The sequence below is a fragment of the Cherax quadricarinatus genome, chromosome 34 (genome assembly GCF_038502225.1).
Source record: "Cherax quadricarinatus isolate ZL_2023a chromosome 34, ASM3850222v1, whole genome shotgun sequence".
NCBI lineage: Eukaryota > Metazoa > Arthropoda > Malacostraca > Decapoda > Parastacidae > Cherax > Cherax quadricarinatus.
The window spans coordinates 14,648,161-14,657,336 of record NC_091325.1 but is presented as its reverse complement, the minus strand read 5'-3'; positions in this window follow the sequence as shown (position 1 = coordinate 14,657,336).

Sequence of the window (9,176 nt, the reverse complement as noted above, 5' to 3'; positions counted from 1 at the left end):
AACTGCCCCGCGTTCACACCCTCACGCAACACTTCCCATTTAATAAACACACATTTAGCCCTCCGTCTCAAATCCATCAACCCCAACCCACCCTGACTTACAGGTAACATTACAACTTCCCTCCATAACCAATCACAACGTGAACCCCACAAAAATTTGTACACCCGTCTTAGAATTCCCGCAATCGCTGTCCCTGTAATTGGGAACACAGCTGCAACATGCCAAATCTTACTATACAATAAAATGTTTACGACTATCACTCGCTGTATAAGAGTTAGGTGCTGGGGTCTCAGAACACCTAGACGCCCCACGATCCTTTCCAATAACCTATCTGAGTTTTCCTCCTGCGCTGCAACCATGTCATCCTTATAAATAATACCACAAATCTTTAAAGACATCGCCCATTCTTTAACAACATTACATCTCCCCCCACACCCCCCACCCAAGAACCCAACCCCATGCACCTTGACTTCGCACTATTTACCTGCATACCCGTGGCAGTTCCAAATAATTGCACTCCCATTGGCATCCCTTCACGAATGAGCACAGTGGTGTCGTCAACGTATCCAATTAAACCCGGCCAGGCCCTCCCACCCCCCACACTTCCCTCACATGGCGTACATAAGCTGTGGTCAACCATTCTATAAAAGGGGTCCTGGAAACACGCAAACAATATTTGGGACATGGGGCATCCCTGTCTAAGGCCTCTACCCATTGCAATATCCCTCCCCATACACCCATTAATCTGTATCCTCATTTTCGCCCCCTTGTATAGCGTATTTACCCACTCTACTATTTCCTCCCCAAAACCCTGTCTCCTAAGTATAACCTGCAAAGCTCCCCTTTCCACTCTATCATATACTCCCTGCCAATCTAGAGCCAACAAAGCTGCCCCTTCACCCCCACCCTTAGCTTCCACAAAACTTCTCAGTATCCCATGTCCTTCAATCATCGACCTTCCCGGCAACCCAAACTGAGATTTTGACACGACCCTTCCCACAACACATTTGAACCTATTACCTAAAATTTTTGTGAACACCTTATAGTCTGCACACAGCAGTGATATGGCTCGGTACTCCCGAAGGGTGGGCTGCCCCTTGACGTTAGGGACCAACACTACAACTGCTGTTACCTGCTTCTCCCCCAACGTACCCTTCTCCTTCATACGATTAAATAACCTAACAATAAATCCCCTTATTAACGTCCAATGTTGTAAATAAAATTCTACTGGGAGACCGTCAATACCCGGCGCTTTCCCCTTCCTCATTCCCCTTAACGCATTCTCTATTTCCTCTGCCATAATAGTCCCACCTAAAGCCTTTCTATCACTATTTCCTAAATTACACGTCACATACGTACACACCTTGTCCAACGCCACGTCACCCCCCCCCCCACTGTTCCAGTACTTCTCGTACCAAGCCTCCGCATACGCACACATCCCCTTCGTGGTTCGCATCTCCTGCCCTGCTCTATAATTCCCAACCATCTCCGTTACCTCTAAACATGGGATAGCTGTCACCGCCTGCCTTTGCTTTTGATGCCGCAAAACACACGCTGACGGCTTGTCGCCCCAAAGCACCTCTTCCACCCCTGCCTGCACCCTTACAGCTTGAAACCTTTCATTTTGCAACACCCTCAACCTCCCCTTTATTTCAGCTATTTCATCCATAGGAAAATTATTCCCACCTACCCCCCGCCCATAGCAACCTCTTAACCTATCCTCTAAATAGTTAGCCAGTCCATATTTTAAATTATTAATACGTTTTCCTTCTCTCACATAAAACTTTCTAATCCTTTCCTTTGCAACACTATCCCACCATGTCACAATGTCATCCACTCCCTGTTCTTCCACACTAAGCTCCCTCCATAGGACTGAAAACCCCTCCAACCCCTCCTCATCACCTAATACACTTATATTTAATTTCCAATAACTTTTATATATGTCCGCGAGCGTCCCCCACCCAACCTCCACCACCACTGCCCAATGATCTGACATTGTAGCCTCCACAGTACTGAAAGATTTCACATCCACTCCCTGAGAAAGGTACACTCTATCTAGTCTCACAGCATATCCACTCCTTACAAATGTATATTCAGTCTCCCACACCACCCCCCAAAGGCATCACGTAACCTAACATTCCTTAATAAATCCCTAAGAGCCACAGACATATATCCAGCCCCTTTTGGGTCCACATCAGCCACCCTGATTACACTATTCCAAGCCCCACCAACAATTGCTACCTCTGGCAGTGCACTTAAGAAAAACACAAGATCCTCACACACAAAATCATTCTTTACCTTGATGTTATTTTCTGCCGGCGCATACACACTCACAAAAGACACATGCTTACCCATCCACCACCCATCCACACGCAACACCCTCCCTCCCCCTCCTCCCTCGCTTCTCTGCAAAACAAACGGGCTCATCTCCCTTATTAAAATTCCCACACCACCTTTTAGATGGGGAGATGGCAGGGTAACTACTCGAAATCCTGCCACCACCAACACCCTACCCTCTTTAAAATTGTGCTCCTGCAGGAACACAACGTCCACTCTAGATTTGTTCAGGAAATTACGAAACCAATCTCTCTTCATACCGCTACATAACCCATTAACATTTACAGACACACACCTAAGGCCTATTAAAGTTTCCACCCCTGCTTCCTCTCATCACTCTTTACAACTCCAGAGCTTGAATTTAAGTTTGACACCTTCAGAGTGCTCTCTTTCCCTCCCCCCTTCTTCCGGTGCCTCCTATCATGGCTACCACCACCTACACCACTACCTTCACACTTCACGTCAGTCTGTTTCCCAGGCCTTTGTGCAGGCGTAAGGACGTCATCAGAATCTGATGTAGCCGCCCTCTTTCTCGTGACCGTCATGTTACACATATCTTGATCAGATGTTGCCTCTCGATGAACCTCCACCTCTACCTGAGAATGGTTTAATGATTCAACGGACGACTCCAAACCACCATCACATCCCAAATTATCATGTCTCCGACTTTCTGGAAGCGACGGCTCTCCAATGACACCACGCCCAGATGTAACGTCCCTCTCTGGTGGTGACAAAGTCTTCAACACCTCCACCAATTCTTCCTCAATCTCGAGAACCTTCTCCTGTAATTGCTGCTCCTCCTTATCCACAGGAGACGATACCTGATCAGGCAGCTGGGGGAGGGACTCCAACTCACCACCAGTCCTGTGTGCCCAATCCACTATCTCGCTCCACAAAACACCACGCCCTCCATCCAATGTTTGTTTTTCACCTGCCACCTTTGAAGCAGGGGCTGCGACATCCAACACAGGTCCAGGCACACGTCTTCGCTTGTCACAGGTCGCCGCTATGTGATCATACTCACCACATAGGCGGCATGTACGTCGTTGTCCTGGGTACATTACCATTACCTGCGTCCTGAAATCTTGTAGATACACATATGACGGTATTGGGTGCCTCAACGTCATTTTGAGGTTGAAAGAACCCTCTGGATAACCAGCATAGGCACCTGCCGCCCACGTACCATGTTGAGCATAATGCACCGTCCCATATGTCTCTAAAACTTTCCTTATATCTGCCTTGTCCGCCTCAAAGGGAACGTTGCGTAACTTGATCCACGTATAATGCCGTGAAACATCTATCAATCTTACACTGACAGCTGGTGTGACGCTAAGACTTACGTCCTGAAACCTGGTGACTAACGATTCATAAACCATAGCTGATAGCAGTTTGACGAATATTCTTTGGCTTCCGTTTAATGCTACACCATACAAGTCACTATCTTGTACGCCATATGTCTCCCGGATGATCTTTGGCAATAAGACTTGTGCAGAACTAGGCGTTATCGTTCCTTGAAGTAGCTCAATGCCTACAGTATTTATCCTGCATCTCACCGCCATCTTGACACTCACAGTGCACCTATGTTGTTAACAGAGGTGTGACAGCACCACTTCACACCGCTGCAGCCAGGTAACTGACAAGGGAGCTCGCCTACAAACAGCAGAGGGGTGCAGAGCACAACCGCACTCTACCGTGGTCAGGCAGTGAATGATACGCGGAGTAAGGTGGTTTGAGGGAGTCACGTGACGTTAGCATGATGTGTAGAGGCTGGCGTCGGAGATGCTGTGTATTTAAGATAAGTTTGTAGTTGCACACTCATTTTGTTTATCCAACTCAAGCCATAGGCTCGCATATGGCTTACCTGTATGTTCACCCAGGCTCTGACATGGTCAGGGTGCTGTGGGATGAGTGAAGAAATAAGAAATGAGGTTTGTAGTGCAATGACGGCCTGACGCTGACGAAGCCTAGTGGTTTTGGTGGCTGAACCTCCAGCCAGCTGTTGTGTGTACCCTCATTTGGGCGTTTAGAATTAAGGTTTTTCTGTTATGTTATGTTATGGTGATTAAATAGATATATTTTCCTAATTGGGATTTTTGCCTAACCCTCTGTTACCCAACCCCTTGAAGTAACACATACTGGTTTAGCGCTTTCTGTTTTGACTGGGATAGCCCTGGGTGACCGGTTTGGGCTTGAGATGTGTGTAACTTTTACCTTTGCCCTTAGACCAGGCTCAAGCCCCCAGCTATCCCACTTTTTTGCATAACATGGGGGCCTGTATATGGGAGAATTATCAAATTTTATGTGGTAATTCAAGTTTGCAACCTGGAAAGTCAATAATCATTCTTTACTGGGTTTATAGTCTATAGTTTATAGTTTATAGTTTATAGTCTATAGTCTATAGTCTATAGTTTATAGTTTATAGTTTATAGTCACTACACATCAACGATATGGGACGGTAGTCCTTAATCACTAACAGCACATCACATTTCCTAACTAAGACCAACACTGCCGTACGCTGAGACAGACCTAACACCCCCCCTCCTTCATCGCATTGAGTAAACGAACCATAAAAGTCCGTATTACCTCCCAATGTTTGATATAAAATTCACAAGGGATGCCATCAATGCCTGGAGCCTTCCCCTTACTCATTCCTTGTAGTGCCTCCCACACCTCTGCCTCAGATATAGGCCCACCCATGAAAAGGCGATCATAATCATTTAACTCGCAATGTACTCCTCTCCCCAAATCCTGTATCGCATGCTCACTCACGTCTTTACTTTGCATCTGGAGCTTACTCCAAGTATCGACATAAAAACTTATCCCCTCAGTTGTTGTTCAGACCTGTCCCTCACTATACCCGTCAACTTCATTCTGCACCACTAAACTCACAATTTCAGTCACTTTTCGCCTTTGTGTCTGACTTCATAAGACACAAGCAGACGGCTTGTCACCCCACAAAGCCTCCTCCACCCCACTCGAAATGCATGCCCCATTGAAAACCTTATTTTTCAATACTTGGATTTGTTCTTTAATAGCATCGATCTCATCCACTGGGTAAACCCCAGATGCCTCTCCCTGTGCATAACATTGTCGTAGATAACCCTCCAGGAACCTCTGAAAACCATACTCCAAGCGAGTGGCCTCCTTACACTGATGCACATAAAAATTCTTAATTCGAGGCTTCACAACCTCATCCCACCGTCGTACTAAATCCCACCCCTCCCAGGAGTCTACTCCCACAGACGCCCAGAAGTCTGTGAATAGTTCCCTATCATCCACACTTTGTAGCATCCTCGTATTCAGTTTCCAGTATCCCTTAAAACGATGCGGGAGACCTCCCCAGTCAAGCTATACAAAAACTCCCCGGTGGTCAGAGAAAAAGACATTCAATACACGCACATTGATTATGACCACCCGCCGAGACACATACACCCTATCTAAACATGCTGCATAGCCCCTATGCACAAAAGTATGCTCAATCCCCAAGTCACGTCCTCCGCGTACATCTACCAACCCCAACCCAGACAACAAGTCACCCAAAACAAGCGAACAGAAACCCGCCCCCCTCGGTTCAACATCTTTACGGCGCACCACACAGTTCCAGTCACCACCGACCACTGTAATTTCTGGCAGGGACCTCAAATAATATACCAAGACATCTCTAACAAAAGTATTTTTAATATTAACATCATGTTCAGCCGGCCCATATACCCCTACAAAACCAACCCTTCTACTACCCCAATCCCCCACGACTCGCACCACGTGACCCTCCCCCCCTTCCTCCCAATGTCTCAACACAAATGGGCTGGTCGCTTTTATCAACACAGCCACTCTACCTTTCAGACGTCTGGAGTGAGTCACATAAATGTCATAACCATCCATCTCAAACAAACTTCCTACCATATGGTTATGTTCTTGCAAAAAACACACATCCACTGCAAAACGATTCAACCACTCATGCACCTGCACACACTTTCTGACAGATTTCAAACCATTAACATTAATAGTTACACACCTAACTGTGTTAAAGGTGGCTTTCCTCTAGGGGCTACCACTCCCTTTTTCTCTTTGCGCCGACAAGCACCCAAGGCACTTCCCCCACCTTTGGCACTCCCCGTGATATTACCTGCTGTCCTGGACTCACGCGACCTCCCCCCACCCGTGATTTCCGACCACGTTTTCTTCCCTGAATGTTGTCCAGGGTCAAGACATCATCAGAGTCGGACGGGGTAGCCTCACGCTTCCTAGAAACAGCATCTTCAGACATGTCAGTACTTGGAGTGTTCTCCTTGTGAATTTCTGCCTCAACAGTATGAACTCTCGAACTCTCCAAATCTCTCACTTTAGATATCTGATCAGCATAATCTGCACGTAATCTTCCCTCATCAGAACACGGCACATAAATATTATTAAATACAGTATGGCCATCTATTTACATACAAATGCTGAATTTTTGGAAAATATATACAGTATTTTCCACACTGCGGCTGGCCGGAGTTCATTTCTAAGCGACTCAAATTGCTCATTTGAAAATGGTGGAGGACCTGGGTACATATAGGATCTGGCATCCACACGGCGACATATTACACAAAATTTAATCACCCTTTTTACACTTTGCTGTCCTTGTGGAATCCAGAAAGTTTCCCTAATACAATTTAAGGTATCTTGTACCCCACCATGCATTACATTTTTATGGGCATTTAGAACAATCAAATTTGTTAGATGATGAGTTTTGGGCAGTAACATAGGGTGTTTAGCATAATCACCCAATTCAGCATTTTGTAACCTACCTCTGCACCTAATTACACTGTTCTCTAAATACAGCCCCAATTTCTCTGTTATGGAACCTTTCACAATTTTTCTTTCCATCAATTTAATCTCATTTCCATAGATTTCCTCCTGTACCCTCTTTATCCAATATTCTAGAGGATGTGAAAACTTATATGAAATATTTATTTTGTTTAGAAATTCAAACACCAACTTAGTTACATTGATCAGTTTGGGTAAAGAAGAATACCTATTTATATCAATGGATAAAGAAGGACAAACTATTGGAGCGGTGGTCACAGTAATTTCAACAGGAGCAATATACGCCTTTTGTACAGGCCAATTAGCTTTATTTACCAACCAGCTCGGTCTGTTAATTCCAACTGAAGCAAGGTACGTGATTTAATTGGAGACACTTTAGCCTTAGACATAACAAGAGAAATAACACTATTACATTGAAGGTAAGCAACTGCTCCATATGCCAATTTTGAAGCATCACAAAAAATGTGGAGTACATTTTTCCCATTTGGATTGGCCACCTGGTGTGGGAACTCCAACATTGGAATTTTTTCATAATCACCAATTAATTCATCCCACCTGTTAATGAATTCCTCAGGTAGAATTTCATCCCAAGCACATTTAAGTTTCCATGCTTCCTGAATTAATAATTTCCCTCTTATAGTAAGGGGTGACACTAAACCTAGTGGATCAAAACATTTGGAAACTTCAGCAAGCAAAACTCTCTTAGTTAATTTATTGGGCATACTGTAATTATTAGGTTTTAACATTAACAAATCTCTCTCAGTATCCCAAGTTAAACCCAATACATTACTACATTTTGGCACTTCATCTCCAGGGTAATCTTTATTTATTTTGTCCTTTAATTTGGACGAATTACTATTCCATTCCCTCAGAGGCATATTTGCACTTTGCATTATTTCATTAGCCTCTCCATAAGTCATTAACAGTTCCTCTTCAGTTGATGTCACACCAAGGAAATTGTCCACATAAAATTGTTTGCTCATTACTTTACTCAATGGACTTTCCATACATTTAAGATGTGCATTTATCGTCGCATGAAGTAGGAACGGACTCGATGTAGCACCAAATAATACGCTCCTAAAGCGAAAGGTTTTCAGAGGGCTAAGTGGGTCACTAGGATTCTCAGGCCATAAGAAGCGGGTACAATCCCGGTCAGCCTCTTATAAATCCACTCTTAGGAAAGCTTTACTTATGTCAGCCGTAAAGGCATAGTGCTTCACTCTGAAATTTAATAAGATATCTACTAATTTTTCCGTCAGCGACGGACCTGTCATCAAACAGTCATTTAAACTAGGTACATTTTTGTTACTCCTGGCACTACAATTAAACACAATCCTCAAAGGAGTGGTCTTAGAATCCTTCTTCACTCCATGATATGGCAAATAGTGACCATAAATTTTGGCTTGCTCAGGAGGTACCTCTTCTATAAATATATTAATTAACTGCTAAGCAATTATATCATTATAGACAGTTAACAATTCTGGTGTCTTACTCACTTCGCGGAGCTGAGCCTTTAACTGTCCATATGCCATTCTGTAATTAGTGGGCAATTCTGGATGGTTCAGTCTCCACGGAAGTCGCATGCAGTATTGTCCAGATTCAAATTTTACATCTCTCAGGTATTGCTCCTGAGTAAAAGAATCGTCTGGACTTTCTTCATTTACATTTATTCCAATGCTGTCTAATTCCCACAATTTATGCACTGGCTCAACACCATCCTCTATGGAAGAATTATACTGGGATACAACTTTATGAGTAAGACACACAGTTATGGTATTTGTAGTTTCATCTAGTCATGAATTATTATTACGAGGAATCCTACCATACATTACATGGCCTCCAGCAGTCTTCAAAAGCGTAACACCACATTTCTTTACCATACCCTTTACAAAGGAGGCATAATAGTCACTACCTATCAAAATATTTATTGGACCTACAGAATCATCACTTACACCAGAAGGTGCTAAATTTACATTATGTGAGAGTCTTTCTGTAGCTTTACTAAGCCCTACTGTAGATATTTTCTCTGG